Below are 21,826 nucleotides of genomic sequence, written 5' to 3' on the forward strand. Positions count from 1 at the left end.
ATTAGCAAGATAAATATGTGGGGTTACAGGTATAGGGTGAGGGAGTAAGCCTGGCTAAGGCATTCCATCAGAGCATCGGTGCAGACTCAATGGGCCAAATGATCTCCTTCTGCACTATAGGGGTTCTATGATTACAATTCTGAAGTTTTATTATTTAGCTTATTTCGGGCTGCCACATGGATGACAGAAACATCAGTTAATCTGCAATCCACAGACATATCAAGCTGACTGATGTATGCTGTGCCAAGTGATGAGTGATCGTACTACCTTCTCCAGAAGGCAACCTCCAGCAAGAAGAGAAGGCGCTGCATTCATTTCTACAAGGCATGATATATTGGAGTCCATGTTTTCACTAATGGCATTTACTGTATGATACCAGACCAAAGATGATTCAAGGTGGGACGGAAATGGGGGTCACAGGAGAGGGGGCAGGGTGGTCAGAGCGCTCTACACCAGCATCCCCCATGACGATGGCATTGCTGCGACTGCCTCAGTGCTCAACGTCGACAACTGCCAGTTTCCAGATGCAATTTTACAACTCATCCGCTTCATCCTGGACCCCATGTCTTCACCTTCAACAACCAGTTCTTCATCCGGACACAAGGAACAGCTGTGGGGACCAAATTCGCATCTCAATATGCCAACATCTTCATGCACAGGCTCGAACAAGACTTCTTCACTGCACAAGACCTTCGACCGATGCTATACACTAGATACATCAATGACATTTTCTTCCTTTGGACTCATGATGAACGATCACTGAAGCAACTATATGATGACATCAACAAGTTCCATCCCACCATCAGAGTCACCATGGACTACTCTCCGGAATCGGTTGCATTCTTGGACACACGTATCTCCATTAAGGACGGTCACCTCAGCACCTCACTGTACCGCAAGCCCACAGATAATCTCACGATGCTCTACTTTTCTAGCTTCCACCCTAAACACGTTAAAGAAGCCATCCCCTACGGACAAGTCCTCTGTATACACAGGGTCTGCTTAGATGAGGAGGATTGCAACAGACACCTCCAGACACTGGAAGATACCCTCATAAGAACAGGATATGGCACTCAACTCATTGATCGACAGTTTTGACGCGCCACAGTGACAAACCGCACTGACCTCCTCAGAAGACAAACACAGAACATGGTGGACAGAGTACCCTTCATCGTCCAGTACTTCCCCAGAGCGGAGAAGCTATGGCATCTTCAGAGTCTTCAACATGTCATTGATGAAGACGAACATCTCGCCAACACCATTCCCACACCCCCACTTCTTGCCTTCAAACATCACACAACCTCAAACAGACCATTGTTCGCAGCAAACTACCCAGCCTTCAGAAGAACAGTGACCAGGACACCAAACAACCCTGCCACAGCAACCTCTGGCAGACGTGCTGGATCATCAACACGGATGCCATCATCTCACATGAGAACACCATCCACCAGGTACACGGTACATACTCTTGCAACTCGGCCAACGTTGTCTACCTGATACGCTGCAGGAAAAGATGGCCCGAGCATGGTACATTGGGGAGATCGTGCAGACACTATGACAATGGATGAATGAACACCGCTCGACAATCAGCAGGCAAGACTGTTCCTGTTGGCGAACACTTCAGCGGTCATGGGCATTTGGCCTCTGATCTTCAGGTAAACGTTCTCCAAGGCAGCCTCCACGGCACACGACAGCGCAGGGTCACTGAGCAGAGACTGATAGCTAAGTTCCGCAGACATGAGGATGGCCTCAACCAGGATCTTGGGTTCATGTCACACTATTTGTAACCCCCATGACTTGCCTAGGCTTGCAACATCTCACTTACTGTCCTGTCTGGAGACAATACACATCTCTTTAACCTATGCTTAATGCTATCTCTACTCACATTGTCTGCACCTTTAAGACTTGATTAGCTGTAAAAACTCACATTCTAATCTGTATTCTGTAAACTGAGTGTGTGCCTGTTTGTCATCAGAACTCCCCACTCACCTGACGAAGGAGCAGTGCTCCGAAAGCTAGTGGTGTTTGCTACCAAATAAACCTGTTGGACTTTAACATGGTGTTGTGAGACCTCTTACTGATGTTGTACATAGTCAGTGAAACTTTAGTTTTTTTTCCGTTCTGTACTAATTCTTTCTTACTTAAGTTTCTGGATATTCTGTTTCTCTTAGAAGATGCAATTCTGTCTTTAAAGGCTTACATTCTCTCTTTAGACAACTATTCTGTTCTGTCCCTTCTATTTCTTTATAAAAAATTGATTATTATTTTTAAATTTCTTCATTAGATTGAACAGATATATATTCTGAATCTCTTGATTCTTTTCCCCTTTCCTTATCTTTAATTTATGTTTCTATGTCTGACAGATTAATAATTCCTACTAATTTATTAATTTGATATTTCTATTTCTTTATTTCCCACTTTCTTTTAAAATTTTCTTTACTTTAATCAATAATTTTCCCTGTTTTGACTATGGAAATTAATTTTGAATGTGTAATTTTACATTATTTTAAAAGTTGAAAATCAGAACAAAAGTGAACTAGAATTGCTAAAGTTGATGGAAAACCTTTAAACAGTAACACAGAAGAACTTGTATCACAGAATGCCTAAATATAAAGCTGAATATAAACTACAAAGACTTGCCCATGTACCAGGAGTCAAACACTTAGATATTTATTAAAGGTTAAATGAATATACACACATACAGTATTTCAGATCAAATGCCAATGCTTCACTGTTGAGCTCAGCTTTCTAAGTTTTGTTTTACCTCCTGTTTCAACTTCTAACTTTGCATTTGCCACAAGTAGAATATATTGGCTGGAATTTTACCGCCACGCCTGCCCCAGAATCAAGATGGGTGCGGTTCGCAGACTAGAATTCTCTGTAGGCCTTGGGTGGGACTTTACAAGCTTCGCCTGAGCGAAGTCATAAAATACCAGCCATTGAGTCAACAGCAGTCTGGAAAATTCATTTTGTTCCCTCTTGAGGCAGGGGAGTGTTTCAAACCACAAGAGAAGTCAAGTGATGCTCAGGCATCCATCTTTTTGTAACCTTTTGTGGTTTATAATAGGTATCCACTGAAAGTCCGTATCATAATGGAACATAGCACATTAGTTTTGACCTTTCTTCTTTCTTGCTAAGTCTATTAATTCTTATATTTTGTACCTGCTCATACCAGTCTTTATCAAGAAGTTCCATGCACCTTATGCTATCCATGGTCCCAAAAGTCTAGCATAAGCTGTTGATGAAGCAGAGCACAGAATTTACCTATTATGAATATATTATAGTTGAGATATTTTAGTGTGCATAAAGTATGAAATGATTCAGATGTGCATGTACTCAATGTGATGTTTAACCTCCAAGTCTGGCTATGACATCTATGAAGATTGCCACTATTAGCAATGTTTTTCAGAGTTTTAATGGACTTGATATAAATGGTATTTCTTCCTTGCTGTAGTAATAGATCCAATTTGAACTTCACTAAAGCAATCCAAAATTTTGGGTTGAGCTGTTTTTCAAATTGTGGGCAAATGCTTTTGCCTCAGATTCCAAAGTAGGAATTGACAAGTAAGCAAAAGCTGTTTGACAATGAACAAAGAACAAAGAACAGTACAATTCTACTTGTTTTCTCAAGTATGTCTCTTTTCTTTAATAAAGCAACGTCATAGGGAAACCCAGGCACAGATGCTCATACAAATCATAGAAACCCTACAGTACAGAAAGAAGCCGTTCGGCCCATCGAGTCTGCACCGACCACAATCCCACCCAGGCCCAACCCCCATTTCCCTACTAACCTACGTATCTTAGTACAACAAGGGGCAATTTTTAGCATGGCCAATGAACCTAACCTGCACATCTTTGGACTGTGGGAGGAAACTGGAGCACCCAGAGGAAACCCACACAGGCAAAATGAGAATGTGCAAACTCCACACAGACAGTGACCCAAGCCGGGAATTGAATCCAGGTCCCTGGAGCTGTGAAGCAGCAGTGCTACCATGCCGCCCTCAGATGATAGTTTATGACACACTGCATTCACAGATTACTTCAACTGTTTCAACTACTTTCCTTTGTAGTCAAAGATGTGATTGTAAAATGACGGTGAACTTTCCCTCATAGTTAATTTATTTAGACAGTTTCTCATTCATAAACTTTGACCATTATTTACTTGGAAAGAGCTTACATTTTTAAGACCAAACTCCAGCTCCCAGAACAAAATTATGCTGAGCTCTAAATGTGGTCCTAATATTGCACAACTTTTTTTAATGTATTCAATGAAAGCTAATTGCTGAATTTCTAAATTTCATTTCAGATCACTTAGAGTTTCATAACTGCTCAATTAAATCAAAGGGGATATAATGCAGGTTTGAATTTAAAATTTGATCATTGTGACTAAGTGAAACAATATGTTTTCTTGTTCAGTAAATGATTCAAATGTAGCAATAATAACTTGACTCATCTGAGATTTATCTTTTTAAGAGTCTCTTTAACTATTAATAACAAGAAATTTGCAGTAATGTTGAATTTAACATTCCATAGTCACTATATTATACACAAATCAAACAAACATAATGAAGGCTTGTTGATTTTCACTGTACAGAATATGTGCACTGTGGGAGCATATGACCTGTAACAATGTGACCTTACAAAAGCACACTGAACCTTATGTGGTTCAATGGAGCGTGTAATCAGTAACACCCGCCACATATTTTCTCTCCAGTACCCAGCTCAGGATTTTGGTTTTGTATTAAAACCATTTCAACTTGCATAATAGGCAGACTCAGTTTACTGCTCAGGCTCTGTGTGAAAAGGAGTTAAATGTCTTTTGTGAAAAGTTTTGTTGAGTAAATTTTGAACAATGTTAACATAATCTTGATAAACTCAAATTGAAAGGCTTGCAATTTTATTTAATATGAATGCAATTGCATAATTTATTATGCAAAATTTTATTATAACATCAATTGATCAGAAGTATAAGTTAATAGTAAATATAGGTAATGACCTAAAGTAATTACAAATTGACTGTTTAAAAATATGTAATTTTGAATAAGACAGCCCAGAAATTTCACTTGCAAGACTCAAATACATGCATTTTTTGGAAGTTAAAATAATGGATGTTAATGTTTGTTGTTTCACAGAAAGCTTTTCTTTTGTCCAATTCAACTTGCCTGCCAATCAATATTCAGCAGTCTAGCTAAGAAATACTGGAATTCTGTAAACTTCGTTTGATATATTTGTGAGAATCAAACTAACAAACACCTGCATGGAAATGAAGAACTTAAGTCGCCCATTTTTCTTTTGTTTGCACAACTCGCAGTTTTCAAGATCAGAATAGTTAGGTGAATAAAGGAAAAGAGAATAAAGTAACAAGGGAACAGGATGGACATATGCAATTAGGACTATTTTTTCGCACGGAAAGTAAACACAGACATGGACTTATTGGGTCAAGTGGCCTGTTTCCACATCATGACTTTTACTTGTTTGTTTGTTGTTGTATATTAACCTGAAGAACCTATTTTTTACTTAATGGTTGACAGCATGTGGAGGCTTCTGGCCACTCCAGCGTTTATTACCCATCCTTAATTTCTCTTGAGATGGTGGTGGTGAACCAGCTTCTTGAACCACTGCAGTCCATGTGCTGTTAGGAAGAGAGGCCCAGGATTTTGATACAGCGACGGTGAAGGAACAGTTATATATTTCAAAGTCAGTATGGCAAAAGGTTGAAGGAGAACTTGCTGATGGTGGTGTTTCCATGTATCTGTTGCCTTTGTTATTCTAGGTGCCAGAGGTCATGTGTTTGGGAAATGCTGTCAAAGAAGCCTAGGTGAGTTGCTGCAGTGCACCTTGCAAATTGTACACACTGCTGCCACTGTGCATCAGTGCTGAAGGGTGTTAATGTAGAAGGTAGTCAAAGGAGTGCCAATCTCACCCCCCTCAGGATGTTGATGGTGGGGGATCGTTGAAAGTCAAAAGGAGATGGCCAGATTCTCAATTGTTAGAGCTGGTCATTGCCTGACACTTATGTGATACAGAGGTCATTATCACTCATCAGCCCAAGGCCGAATATTGTCCAGGTTTTGCTGCATGTGGACGTGGACTGTTACAATATCTCAGGAGTCAGAAATGGTGCTGAACATTGTGCAATCATCTACAAGCATCTCCACTTCTGACCTTATGATGAAAAGAAGTTAATTAATGAAGAAGCTGAAGATAGCTAGGCCTATGGCACTTCCCGAGAAACTCCTGCAGTGATGTTCTGGAACTGAGATGATGGACCTTAAACAATCACAATCATCTTTCTTTGTGATAGACATGACTCTAACCAGTGGAAAGTTTACCACCAGATTTCCATTGACTTCGGGTTTGCTCAAACTCTTTGATGCCTTCGTTGGTTAAATGCTGATTTGATATCAAGGGTTGTCACTCTCACTCACCTCTTGAGTTCAGCACTTTCGTTGATGTTTGGATCAATGCTGTAATGAGATCAGGATCTGCATGGCCCTGGTAAAACCCAAGCTGGGTGTTTGTGAGTAGGTTGCTGCTGAGCAAGTGTTACTTGGTAGCACTGTCAATGACACCTTCCATCACTTAGATAGTTGCAAGTAGACTGATGGGGTGGTAATTGGCCAGGTAGGATTAAACCTTTTTGTTGTGTACAGAACTCACCCGGGCAATTTTCCACATTATTGGGTAGATGCCAGTGTTGTAGCTTACTGGAACAGCTTGGCTTGGAGCACGGCTAGTTCTGGAGCACAAGTCTTCAGTACAATTGCCAGGATATTGTCGGGGCCTATAGCCTTTGTAGCATCCAGTTCCTTCAGCCATTTCTTGGTATCACATTGTGCAAATCAAATTGGCAGAAGACTGGCATTTCTGATGCTGGGAATCTCAGGATGAGGTCATGATGGATTTTCATCTCGGCAGTTTGGCTGAAGGTGGTTACAAATACAATGTCTTTTGCATTGATATGGTGGGCTTTCCCATCATTGAAGATGGGGATATTTGTAATCCTCCTCCTTCTGTTAGTTTTTTAATTGTCCAGCACCATTCAAGACTGGATTTGGCAGGACCACAGAGCAAAGATTTGATGTGTTGATTGCAGGATCACTTAGATCTGTCTATAAGATGATGCTCTTGCTGTTTGGCATGCATGTAGCCCTGTATTGTAGCTTCATCTGGTTGATATCTCATTTTTAGGTATGCCTGGTGTTACTACTGACATGATTTCCTCCACTTTTCTTTGAACCCATGTTGATCCCCTGGCTTGATGGTAATGGTAGAATGGGGTATATGCTGGGCCGTAAGGTTACAGATTGTGGTTTTATACATATATGCCTCTGCTAATGGTCCATAGCACCTTATGTGTGCCCAGTTTTGAGTAAGTAGATTGGTTTGAAATCTATCCTTCTCAGCACAGTGGTGGAACCACACAACATGATGGAAGATATCCTTTGTGTGAAGGCGGGCAGTAGTCATTCCTATCAAAAGATGCACCTGTGCCAGGTAGTTTGGTGAAGACAAGGCCAGGTATGGTTTTCCCTCTTGTTGGTTCCCTCACACCTGCTGCAGACTCAATTAGGCAGCTATGTCCAGTTAAGGTCAGCCAGCTCTGTCTGTAGTGATACCCAGTAAGAAGTCTCATAACACCAGGTTAAAGTCCAACAGGTTTATTTGGTAGCAAAAACCACTAGCTTTCGGAGTGCTGCTCCTTTGATACAAACTCAATTTACAAAATAATGGTCGGAATGCGAGTCTTCACAGTTAATCAAGTCTTATAGGTACAGACGATGTGAATGGAGAGAGGGTTAAGCACAGGTTAAAGAGAGGTGTATTGTCTCCAGCTGGGACAGTTAGTGAGATTTTCCAAGCCTAGGCAAGTTGTGGGGGTTACTGATAGTGCGACATGAACCCAAGATCCCTGTTGAGACCGTCCTCATGTGTGCGGAACTTTCCTACCAATCTCTGCTCAGCGACTCTGCGTTGTCATGTGTCGTGAAGGCCGTCTTGGAGAACGCTTACCCAAAGATCAGAGGCCGAATGCCCATGACTGCTAAAGTACTCCCCAACAGGAAGAGACCAGTCTTGCCTGGTGATTGTCGAGTGGTGTTCATTCATCTGTTGTCGTAGCGTCTGCATGGTTTCCCCAATGTACCATGCCTCAGGACATCCTTTCCTGCAGCATATCAGGTTGACAATGTTGGCTGAGTTGCAAGAATCTGTACTGTGTACCTGGTGGATGGTGTTCTCACATGAGATGATAGCATCCATGTTGATAATCTGGCACGCCTTGCACAGATTGCTGTGGCAGGGTTGTGTGGTGTCATGGTCACTGTTCTCCTGAAGGCTGGGTAGTTTGCTGCGGACAATGGTCTGTTTGAGGTTGTGCGGTTGTTTGAAGACAAGAAGTTGGGGTGTGGGGATGGCCAACATCTCGCCAAGGCCATTCCCTGAGCAAAGACTGATAGCCAAGTTCCGCACACATGAAGACGGCCTCAACTGGGATCTTGGGTTCAGGTCACATAATCTGTAACCCCCATGACTTTCCTGGGCTTGCAAAATCTCACTAACTGTCCCGGCTGGAGACGATACACATCTCTTTAACCTGTGCTTAACCCTCTCTCCATTCACATTGTCTGTACCTTTAAGACTTGATTACCGATAAAGACTTGCATTCCAACCATTATTTTGTAAATTGAGTTTGTGTCTTTATATGCCCTGTTTGTGAACAGAACTCACACTTACCTGATGAAGGAGCAGTGCCCCAAAAGCTCATGGCTTTTGCTACCAAATAAACCTGTTGGACTTTAACCTGGTGTTGTGAGACTTCTTACTGAATTTACCCTAGTCCAATGCCAGCATCTCCACATCATGACTGTAGTGACACTACCAAGCCATTCTTGGGAATGGGCATTGACATTCCCCACCCAGAATACAATCTGTGCTCTGTGCTTCTTCCAATGGATGTTCAACATGGAGGAGTACTGATTCATCAGCTGATGGGGGTGGTGGTCAGCAGAACATTTTCTTGTCCATATTTGACCTGTTGTCTCACTTCATGAGTCCAAAGTCAGTGTTGAGGGTCCCAGGGCAACTCCCCCGACTCTGTACCACTGTGCCCTCAACTCTGGTGAGTCTGCCCTGCAGATGGGATAGTCATGATAGTGTTCGGGACATCATCGCAGTGACGGCATTATGCCTCTTTTTTTTATTCCAATTCAATCAAATCAAAAGTCTCAACAAGTTGAGACATTCCTGATGCAAGCTGATAAGACAGGGCCCTCACTTCCTGTTTTGAGCTTGATCTACATGATCCAACCTGATTGGAGTATGCATAGCTCCTGCTCCTAGACTTGATCTCATTTGCATCTTAGCCAAAAGACCAAGATACCGTTTTTAAAAATTGTTTCTAATGAAGCTAAAATGTAATGTAATGACTTCAACCAAGTGCAGCATGTCGATACTACACTTTATCTTAGCCATTGACAACATCATGCTATTGCTTGATTAGCCTTTGAGGCATCGCTCCCAATTTTTGCACAAGCCACGAAATGTGAAAAAAGGAGGACTTTGCAGAGTTGACAGAGCTGGGTTTGTTGCTGTTGTCGATGCCAGGCTGTCCATCCAGTTCCATTCCTTTCTGTAGGTTTTGTAACGATTTGATGTAACTAAGTGACTGGAAGGAGTTCCAAGATTTTGATCCAGTGATACTAAAGAAATGGTGCTCTATTTCCAAGGCTTTAGGGGAACTTCCAGGTAGGGGTGTTCCCATTTATCTGCTGCCCTTGTCCTTCTACATGTTAGCAGTTATGGGTTTGTAAGGTGCTTCGTAAGGAGCCTTGGTGAGTTCCTGCAATGATCTTGTAGATGGTACGTGCTGTTGCTGCTGTGCATTGGTGGTGGAGATGATAAATGTTTGTAGATGGGGTGCCAATCAAACAGACAGTTTTGACCTTAATGGTGTTGAGAACTGGTGTAATCAGGGAGCTGAGATTTTAATAGTGATGAATTCACAAATCATACGGAACAATTTTAGTAATAATTTAGGTAGTGATTTTAATAATACTATTAATATTACTTATCCGTGCAAAGACTTTAAATTTTTTTTTGTTCAATAGTTTTTAATTCCATAACTAACTTTAGGAAAAATATTAAATGAAGGGTGGAATGTGGCGACTGGGGATTTTCATTGCAGAGTTAATGTAAGCCTACTTGTGACACCAATAAAGAAACTTTACTTCATAAAACTTTATACATCAAATTAGTAATTTGTAAAAAGTGTCAAAAAAGTGATGAATTTCATCCCATTGCATGCCACTATGCTAAATGTAGCAGAGAGCTTATAGCTGACACGAGTGATGTGAGATTAATGGAGTTTCCATGTAATCTCTGTGGAAAATGTTTTAAATTAAGAGGGGCCTCTGTCAATATGAGGTTTACCTCCACCCCAGTGAAAAGAATGGAAAGCAAATTGCCATCAATGAGAAAATGTGCCCTGTTACTACGATGATCAAATAAGGCTCTGCATAATCAGATGAGGAGATCTGTGTCTTCCTACACCTGGAAGATAAGTTTAAAGATTGTAAAAATATAAATGTTTGGATTGCTAGAATTTTAGCAACCAGAAACCAAGGCTGCAATTCTCCCAAAAGTGCTGAATTGGCAGGAAAACTGTTCTAGATTCTGACTGTTTTATCAGTTCAACTTCTCACTTGAATCCCCACACTCCGTGCACTGCAGAGATCCCAATCGAGAATGTCAGTAAAAACTTAGAGGGGCCTATTTGCACTGGAGTCTGACAGTTCTGGATCTCCGCACATGCGCAGTGGTCCCAATCTGTCAGACTCCCCAGTTGCTGGCCCAATCATGGCATCCACAACAATTCCTGGGCCAGCCCTGAACACCTCCCCCTTCCCCAGAGCACCCCGATGTCCAGCCCACCCCCCCCACACCTTGGCAGACTCCTTCCCCCCACCCAGGAAGGCAGCTGCCCCATGGCAGACCATCCCCCTAAACCACCCCAGTTGCTGCCCACCCTCCAACCCAGACTGATCCCAATGCAGAGTGGCAGTGGGACTCTCCACCCCCACTGATCACTCCTAGGCTCTGCACACAATAGGTCTTGCCCCCTTGGCACTGTCTGATGCCTGGGCATAGACACTTTGCCCCTTGGGCAGAGCTGGGGCACAGGCTGGCACTGCCAGGGTGCCTTTGCCCAAATGGCAACATTCCTCCCTGCCACCTGACCCTTGGGGGAGGGCCCCAATTGCTCCCCCCTTCATTCTGGCGAGGTCTCCTGCACGTTCCCCGAACGTGGGAAGCTACTCTAAACCCTGCCAGAATGAAGTACTCCTGGTGGGGCAAGAGATTCAGTTCGGACCAGTAAGTTGCCTATAATTAGATTTTAAAAACATTTAAAATATATTAAAAAATATTCAAATTACTTACCTCCCTGCTGGTTTTCAGTGTGGTCTGACCGGCAACTGTTCGTTGGCTCCAGGAGATGTGCATGCGTTCCCAGCACATGTGCAAATCCCGGAAAAAAGGTTGGTGGCGCACATCTCCCATCCCAACCCACCAGAAAAGTTGCAGGTCGGGATGGGAGAATCATGGTCCAAATTTCTGATAAGGGTAGAAATGCAGAAGATAATCAATGAGAGAAATTCTCAGAAAACCTTGATTAATTGGTCAAGATGAAACACTGCCCAAATCTACCTCTAATTCTGAAAAAATAATTAATCACACCATTCGGAGTTACATATGTAATCTAAATGTTCATGTTAACGTGTAGTTGGAGCTGCACTCATTCAGGCAAATGTGGAGTATTTTGCCTTGTAGATGGTAAGTTACCTGCCGCAGAATTCCCAACTTTTGAATTGCTTTTGTAGCCACAGTATGGCTAATTCAGTTGAGTTTGTGATCAGTGGTAACTAACCCCCAGATGTCTTTGTAACAATTCAAGTTGCTTCTACTGTATGGGGTACTTGAATTGGAAATATACTAAAAAATGACTTAACTTGGTAAATTGATTTCCAACTCCCGTCATAGTGAAAGAGGAGGTAATTGAAATACTGGATGGGTGAAAAATTGATGTAGAGGATGTGATAAGAAAAGCTGGCTGGCTGTACTTAAAGTTAATGGCTTGAATTATGTCTCCTGAGATGGCTGCTCAGAGCTGGGAAATTTTTCAGCTGGTTGCACCACCTCGGAAAAAGTAGTCAGAAATGACGGGATCTTTTTCCAGGGGAGGGTACATGTTGGAATTGGCCTGCCATCATTGGACACAGATTGAAGGTGGCCACAGCAGCTGTTGAGCACTGAAGCACATTAGCTGTAACGTTTGCCTTAGTTCTCTGACACTTCATCCAAGTTGCATTTTGATATTGGGCTCTCTAGCCCTCACATTCACATCCATTCTCCATGCCTCATCCATGCACACCTCATTATCTATGCACGCGGGTGGCACAGTGGTTAACACTGCTGCCTCATAGTGCCAAGGACCCAGGTTCAATTCTGGCCTTGGGTGACTGTCTGTGTTTGTGTGGATTTCTTCTGGGTGCTCTGGTTTTGTCCCACAGTCCAAAGATGTGTGGGTTAGGTGTATTGGCACGCTAAATTGCCTCATAGTATCCAAAGATGTGTAGGTTAGATGGATTAGACATGGGAAACATGGAGTTATGGGGATAGGGCTGGTGAGTGGGCCTAAGTAAGATACTTCATCAGAGAATCAATGCAGACTCAATGGGCCGAATGTCTCTTCTGCGCTGCAGGAATTCTATGCTTATCTACACCCCTCCATACACCCAAATGGCTCTTATATCCTCCACCCATTCCAGTGCCCCATAGTACCTTCAATGTCAACCTATGCCTCTCCACCCAGTCACAATGGCCCCTTATAACCTCCATGCCAACCAATGCCTCACACACTTCCAGTGGCTCCTCATACCCTCCTGGCTAACCTGTGTGCTCCATTCATCCCTATGTTCCTTTATAGCCCAATGCCAAATTTGTGCCAATCCATTACTCTCACTCATCCCAATTGTGCCTTTTAGCCCCTAGGTGAACTTATAGCCAACTCATGAGCCCCACTCATCTCCATATTCTCTAATAGCCCTTATAGCAACTAAGTGCTAACTCATGCCCCTCGCCCAACCTTTTTTCCCTTACACTCTCTTAGTCAACACACCAGTATTGTATCAAGCTCAGGAGCCATGCTGAGAGAAAAAAATAAAGTTCTAATTATTGATTACAATGGCAATTATTATAAAACCTCTTATTCATAGCAGCTCACTCAATACACTTAAATCCCCACATTCCCATATAAAACTATATTTGCATTCATAATCCCACAGCAAAGTGAAATAATTCTTTAATAGCCTCTTGGAGCTGTCAATCAAGCTTGAACCTACAGCTTCCCACAGTAATGATGATAGGTTGTGTAAGCAATCAAGCAATAATAATAGAGTTATGTCAACAAATATCGACTGAAACTGCGACCACAGATTTTTTTCAATAAGGCATGGACAGACAGTTTCGTTTTAAAACTTAACAGGTAGGTGATCTAAATAACTTGCCTGTTTGACAGTTGCGTAGACCTTATTCACCCTTCACAAACATTTACGTCTACTCTAAAAAAATTGTAACTCACAAGATGGGATAAGGCCCTCACTCCAGTGATAAATGGGTCTGTCTGATCAGCACTGATTTCAAATGGCCCTTCTTTAAGTGTGAGTCATATCCTGTTCCCATTTCCTACTGGTGAAAATTTCCCCAGATGTGAGTCACATCCTGCTCCCATTTTCCTCCTGGTGAAAATAGTATCTATCAAGAACGGGTATGGGATTTCCAAATCCAGTTTCCCTGTGCCATTTGGATATACCATGAATGCTCCACAATTCCATAGAAGATCTAAGCCATTAAAGAAACAGGCCCAGATGGGATGAGTCTGAGGATGTTGAGGAAATTAAGATTTGTAATTACAGAGGTATTGGTCATAATCTCCCATTTCTCCTTAGATAAGGATTCATGCAAGAAGACTGGAGAATAACAGATGTTGCACCTTTGTTGAGAAAATAATGTGAGGATAAACCTAGCAAGTATAGGCCGGGCTTTGTGATTTTGCAGCACAATCACAAAGATTTGAACTGCAAGTCTTTTAGAAATGATACACTGAACAAATTTAATCGCCACTTGTACAAGTATGGGTTAATTAAGCACAGATTTGTTAAAAGCAAATTATCATTAACAAACTTGATTGAGTTTTTTGACATAATAACAGAAGTGGTTGATGAGAGTAACGCACTAATGTGATATATATGGACTTCTAAAATGTGCTTGATGAAGTACCACATAATAGACTTGCCTGCAAAATTGAAGCTATAGAGCAAGTGGCAATATGCTATGAAGTTGGCAATTTTTTGATACATGTTGTGATATTCTTCAAATTACACAAATTCAGGTGTGACTGGTAATTCACTAAAATTCTCCAGTCAGAGCCCAAGGTTTTGAGACAGGCTGAGGCATTCAAGAGAAATCTTTTAAAATGGCATTAATAGAAACAAAATTTTAATAATACAAAATATAGGATTTTTAGATTTGTTTGAAACCTATTTTTGGACATTAGTAATTTCACTTACTGAAATTTTATTTAACTGCTTGTATTGAGTCAATTGGTTTACATTTCTATTTTTTAGAGGTATTAGATTCTTCTGATTGAATTGATTAAAATTGGTTGCTTGTTGTGGTTTACTTTTAGACAATCACCAATGTGATAATAAAATATCAACACCTTTTAAGTGTTACTTTATAAATATTGATATTTAAAACTATAGAAATATCCCAAAAAGTATAAATGTTACTCAAAAATTGTGAATTGAAAAATAAGATTAACGCACATAGTAAATACATTCTAGATTTTAGTATAGATATTAGTCAGTCACCTGTGCTGATACCAAGGAATCAAGGTCACGCGTTAACCACAGCACAACAGTGGGTATTTGAGTCAATTCACATTGACTTAATTCAGTTTGCTTTTAAAGTGGTAGATAATACTTAGTTAAGTTGCAGAACTTAGAGCAATTTGGAAAGTAGAAGTAGCCCCGTTCACATCATTGAAGTTTCTCTGGAGTACAAGCTAAGGAGTGGAGAGGTACTAAAGAAAAATGCTGTACCATTACAATTAGCAGGAGTCTGAAGTTATAGCATGGCAACTTTATGTAGTCAATTTCCATTCTGTGACATAGGAAATTACATTGTGACCAAAATGTAACATCAGGAATTGAAGATTATGTGACCTCTGTTCATTCTGCATTCTGCACTAAGCATCAGGTGGCCTTCAAAAACACCCAGGCAATTTGACCTCTCATTATCATGTGGCATTAGTTACTTAGAGGTGCAGATGTAGACAATGGATGAAATTGACTATATTCTGAATTTATTATTATTTCTTTGCTTTTGCACCATGTTTATGCCCTTAATTATAAAACCCAAACATTTCTTGCAGATTCAACAACTGAAACAAATTACAAAAAAACTAATTGAGCATCTCATTGGAAAAGATAAATATGTGGTATCAAATTTTGGTAAGAAAATAGGATGTTTCATACTTGGGAAGCAAGTATGTAAATGGGATTGAAGAGCAAAAGGATCTGGGGGTATAAGTACATAAACCACTGAAAGTTATGATACAGACCAATAAGGCCATAATCAAAGAGAACCAGGCAGTGAAGTGGAGAAGTTATGCTAAACTTGTAATGAATGTTCGTTAGGCCACACTCTCAGCAGAATGTTTTGGAAAGCCCATCCCCCAACTGGAGAAGTCTGCCTATCAGAGATGCCCTGAATCTACTTAATATGCTGAGCCATGTTAATTGACAGGAAGTAGGACTTCTGCCTCTTACTTGGCAGCAGTCCCACTTCAGAGTTCCCTGACCAATCTGATTAAGAATAGAAGAACTAGAAGCAGGAGTAAGTCATCTGGCCCTTTGAACCTGCTCCGCCATTCAATAAGATCATGGCTGATCATTTCATGGACTCGGCTCCACTTACTCGCCTGCTCACCATAACCCTTAATTCCTTTACTGTTCAAAAATTTATCTATCCTTGCCTTAAAAACATTCAATGAGATAGCCTCAAATGCTTCACTGGACAGGGAATTCCACAGATTCACAACCCTTTGTGTGAAGAAGTTCCTCCTCAACTCAGTCCTAAATCTGCTTCCCCTTATTTTGAGGCTATGCTCCCTAGTTCTAGTTTCACCCACCAGTGGAAACAACTTCCCTGCTTCTATCTTATCTATTCCCTTCATAATCTTCTATGTTTCTATAAGATCTCCCCTCATTCTTCTGAATTCCAATGAGTATAGCCCCAGTCTATTCAGTCTCTCCTCATAAGCCAAACCTCCCAACTCCAGAATCAACCTAGTAAATCTCCTCTGCACCCCCTCCAGTGCCAGTATATCCTTTCTCAAGTAAGGAAACCAAAACTGTACATAGTACACCAGGTGTGGCTTTACCAGCACCTTATACAGCTGCAACATAATCTCGCTGCTTTTAAACTCCACCCCTCTTGCAATAAAAGACAAAACTCCATTTGCTTTCTTAATTGCCAGCTGCACCTGCAAACCCAACTCTTTGAGACTCCTTTACAAGGACACCCAGGTCCCTCTGCACAGCAGCATGCTGCAATTTTTTATCATTTATATAATTGTCCATTTTGCTCTTATTCCTACCAACTGTTTGGAGTGGTCCCCAACTCCAAATCATCTATGTAAATTGTAAACAATTGCCAACACTGATCCCTGAGGAACAGCACTAGTCACTGATTGCCAACCAGAAAAACACCCATTTACCCCCACTCTTTGCTTTCTGTTAGTTAACCAGTTTTCTAACCACGCTAATATATTACCTGTAACACAGTGCACCTTTATCTTGTGTAGCAGTGTTTGGTGCGGCATCTTGTCAAATGCCATCTGGAAATCCAGATACACTATATCCACAGGTTCCCCATTGACCACTTCACAGGCAATTCTGTCGTCTCAGCAGTGCCACCAAGAGTGGTGATCACTGCTAGGAGTACAAGCAGTGCCCAGATTCAGTGATGAAGCTCACGTCTCATGGTGAGGAGTGGAGGGAAAGGCCCAGGTGGTGGTAGTAGTGGGGGAATGGGGGGTGGGGAGGGGGGATTGTGGGAGAAGGGGGCATTATCTGAAGAACAGGCCGGGACAGAGCACACAATGCTCCAGACTAAGGGAATGGCACCAATCTTGAAAGGTGTCCAGAGCACCCCAACCCTGAGGCAAGAGTAGGATAACCTGCTAGGCTCCCTCCCCATCCCTGAACCCCTCCTGCATGTCTCATAATTGAAGCTGGGGCAGGAAGTGGCCCTTAAGTGGCCATTAATTAGCTACGTAAGGACCTCGATTGGGGTGAGGGTGAACTGTTCCGGGCGTTGACTGCACCTGTAAAATTGCAGACTAGTAGGGGCACAGGTGGGAAGGTAGCAGGAAAATCACCCAGGAATCTTACAGGTCCCCTACCTGCAAAATCGCTAATGGGAGCCCAACAAATTCTGTCTTGGTGTAGTGCCTACATTTCTGTTCTCTGTATTAAAAAAGCAATGTAGAGACACTGGAGAGGGTTCAAAAAAGGTGTAGAAAGGTAATGCAAGAAATGCAAGCTGATAGTTATCAGGAAAGGGTGATTAGGTTGGATGTCTATGGCTGAGGGATGAATTCGAGAAGTCATGGATTTGTGAAAGGGTTTGCTAGAGTAAACATGAAGAGAGTGTTTCCACTTTTGGGGAAGAGTAAATCTGAAGACTATCAATATAAGATAGCTACCAAGAAATCAAAAAGGGAATTTGAAGAAATGTCTTTATTCAACTCTGCCAAATAAGGGAGTAATTGAGGCAAAACAGCACAGATGTATTTAAGGTGGAAAAGAGGGAGAAGGGACTTGAGGTTAGTGCTGAAAGATGAGGAAGGATGAAAGCAAAGGCTCAAGTCCAGCATTTACTGGTTAGTTAGGCCAATTAGTTAATTTCTGTGTTGTATATGCTCTATAGCTTTCAGTAGTTATGTGTTTGCATTTCTAGGTCTCTGTGTTCCTTCATTATATTCAGCACTTTCTCTTTGACTATATACAACAAATTTTTGTTTTTCTAGATGTGTCTCCAACTGTCTTGCACCTAAGTTCTGGAATTTGTTCCTTAAAATTTTCCATTTCTCTCTTAAAACCCGCCCCTTTGACCAAGCAGTCATAATATTTCCTTCTTTTGCTTGCTGCTCATTTTTGTCCACTTACATTCCTGTGAAGCGCCTTGGAACATTTCACTGCATTAAAGACACTAGATAAATCAAGCTGTTGCTTTCCTTCACAAAATACATTACCTCACATTATTCTGCGTTAAATTGCAACTGTCCGCTATCTGCCAATTCCACTAACTTGTGAATGTCCTTCTTTGATCATTTACATTACCATTAGCCCCTTACTCTTTGCAAAACCTCCTATCTTAAGTCTTTGATGAATTTAGTATAATGCTCACAATACCCCACTCAAATCATTTGTATACCTTGAGCTATTGCATTTGCTCTTCAGGATTCAGTTTAATATGGTTCAATCAGTTCTAGTGATAAAGAATCTGGTTTTGTGGTAGCTGTGCTCAAATTTGTACAATCAGATTTAAGGGTGTCAAAGTGAGAGCTTTGCAGGAATGTGTGGTTTGCAAAGTTGAGATGTGGAGGTCAATACAGCATTACAGGGGAGAGTGTTAAAGTAAAATTTGAGAGACCAGAAGTTGAGGAAGTCAAATATAAAAGTCTGATAAAGAAGACAAGGAAAAGCCTACCAGATATCAAAACAGTAGAACTTTAAAAAAAAATCCTCTGTAGAATGTGGGTGTATCTGACAAGGTTAACATTGTTGCCCATCATTAAATGCCTTTGAGAAGGTATAGGTGAGCCACTTTCTTGAACTTCTGCTTCCCATTTGCTGTAGGTACACAGACAATGCTGTTAGGAAGGAAATTTCAGGATTTTGATCCAATGACAGTGAAGGAGTAGCAATATAGTTACAGGTCAGGATGGTATGTCAGAAGGGGAACTCCTGCCTGCTGTTCTTGTCCTTATAGATGGTAGTGGTCACAGATTTGGAACAATGGAGAGCTGCTGCAATGCATCTTGTATATCGTACTCAGCGCAGCTGCCATACATGGTGGTGGGGGAAATGAATGTTTGAGTTCATGGTCCCTGTTGAGCTTCTGGAGATTGTTAGAACTGCACTCATCCAGGTAACTGGAAAGTTTTCCATCACATTCCTGACTTGTGCCTTGTAGATAGTGGAAACAACTATCAGAGTCCAATATGAGTTACTTGCCTCAGAATTCCCAGAGTATTTCTGTGGTTGATCCAGTTCAGTTTTTGGTCAGCAATACCCCCAGAATATTAATAGAGGCAAATTCAATAATGGTAACACCATCAAGCAATTAAATGTCTAGGGGAGATGATTGTTTTTTCTCTTGTTGGAGATGGCATGACACTTGTGTGGCCCAAGCCTGAATGTTGCCCAAATCCTGCTGCATCTGGACATGAATCAGTATCTTAGGATTTTTCTTTTTTTTAAATCGGTTGTGGGCATCACCAGAATGGCCAGCATTTGTTGCCCATCCCTAATTGCCCTTGAACTGAATGGTATACTGGGCAATTTCAGAGGGCAGTTAAGAGTGAACCACATTACCATGAGTTTGGAGTCACATGTAGATTTGACCAGATAGGATGGCAGACTTCCTTTCCTAACGCCATTAGTGAACCAGATGGGCTTCAACAACAATCAGTAATGGTGTCACGGTCATCATTACTGAAATCTGCTTTTAATTCCAGATTTAGTAACTGAATCCACCAGCCATGATCAGATTTGAACCTGCGTTGCCAATGTATTAACTCAAGCAAAAGGCAAAATACTGCGGATGCTGGAATCTGAAACAAAAACAAAAAATGCTGGAGAAACTCAGCAGGTCAGACAGAATCTGTGGAGAGAGAATAGAGCCAACATTTTGAGTCTGCAGGATTCTATTCTCTTTCCACTGATGCTGTCAGATCTGTTGAGTTTCTGTTTTTATTAACTCAGGCCTTCAGATTACTAGTCCATAGACATTACCATTAAACCACTATCTCCTGAAATGGTGCTGCACATTGTGCAATCATCAGCGAACATTCCTACTTCTAACCATAAGATAGAGGCAAAAGCATTGATGAATCATTTGAAGATGGTTGAGCCTCGGCCCCTACCCTGAGAAAATCCACTAGTGATGTCCTGGGACTAAGGTTATTGGTCTCCGACAACCACAGTCATCTACTTTTGTGCTAGGTATGACTCCAACCAGTGGAGAGTTTTCACCCTGATAGTCATTGACTTCAATTTTGCCAGTGGGGTGATTGTAGGGAATTGAGAGGTTGAAATACTGGCTGCGAATGTGATAGCTAATGCTATGTGAAGGGTGAGATTTTGTGAGAGCAGTATGTTCAGGAATTCAGAGAAGAAGAGGTTAGGAGAGTTTACATTATGTTAAAATCGCTGAAGAAGAGTTGCTCAGCACAGAGAGTAAGGAAAGAGATATCTTTGACAAAGATTCCCTAAGTTTTGGGAGGGAGGCAGTGATGATTTGGATTGAAGCATGAGGAACTAACAAGGTGAATTACTCAAGGAGAAGAAGGTACAAGATGAATTAGAGAAGAGACTAAAATAGAACTGGACAATACAAATTGCACCAGTAATTTGGCAATTTGGGCGCAGCAGGTAATGTAATCTGTAATGATATAAATTATAATCTATAGTTAGATGCAGAGGCTTTAGTGAAAGGGCAAGAGTTATAGCATGTAAGCTAGGCCTTCTGTTACGGCCAAATGGTAATAGCTTCATTCACTATGAAGTTATTAATAATGCAAATAACTTGATTGTGAGTAGAATAATATAACTTTTCACACTTTTTATAATTTTAGAACGATTAGATGCAAGTATTAGAAAATGAAAAGTTCTGCTGAAGCTTCCCTAGTCTTGAAAGTGGGTTTGAGATAGGCAATAGGGTGCCCTTTTTTCTATGATTTTTTTTCTTTGTGTCTAGTGAGGCTCTGAAATGGCAGTAGAATTCTGCAATTTCCATCAAAATTGTGCTATTTCACAAAACTAATTTATTTACGAAGATATTTGCATTCACAATGATAAGGTTTGAGGAATGTAGAATAACTTAAAATACAGTATTTACTTGGATGGCGAGATGTTACTGTTATCAACATTCAGCATATGCATGACATCTCTATGTCCACTATTTTGATATAGATATTAACCCATTTATTTTAAATGTAAAGACACCTTGGTTGAAATAATAAACAGAGGGATGTCACAGAAATACATTAAGCATTTAATTGCTAATATTGACAATAATTTCCAGGCCAATTAGTATTTATTACTTTTGGCAGCATGGTGGTGCCATGTTAGCATTGCTGCCTCACAGTGCCAGCAGCCTGAGTTCAATTCCCGACTTGGGTCACTGTGCGGTGTCTGCAAATTCTCCCAGTGTCTGCATGGGTTTTCTCCGGATCTCTGGTTTCCTCCCGCAGTCCGAAAGATGTGCAGATAAGGTGCATTGGCCATAATAAGTTCTCCCTCAGTGTACCCGAACTGGTGCCAGAGTGAGGCTACTAGGGGATTTTCCCAGTAACTTCATTGCAGCGTTAATGTAAGCCTACATGTGGCACTAATAAATAAACGTTAACTTTTAATTGTACAAATCAAGGTATGATTGTAAATAGCATTTGAGAAGATTGCATAACTTTATGTAA

At 41.2% G+C, this 21,826-nt stretch overlaps 1 protein-coding gene across 2 annotated transcripts in view; it reads left to right on the top strand.

The window, feature by feature from the left end:
- Nucleotides 1-21,826, top strand: part of creb5b (cAMP responsive element binding protein 5b) — a 359,057-nt gene that overhangs the window by 150,626 nt on the left and 186,605 nt on the right. The gene's annotated exons all lie outside the window — the stretch shown is intronic.

Source organism: Carcharhinus amblyrhynchos, chromosome 2, assembly GCF_965287045.1.
Source record: "Carcharhinus amblyrhynchos chromosome 2, sCarAmb.v2.hapA, whole genome shotgun sequence".
Lineage (NCBI taxonomy): Eukaryota > Metazoa > Chordata > Chondrichthyes > Carcharhiniformes > Carcharhinidae > Carcharhinus > Carcharhinus amblyrhynchos.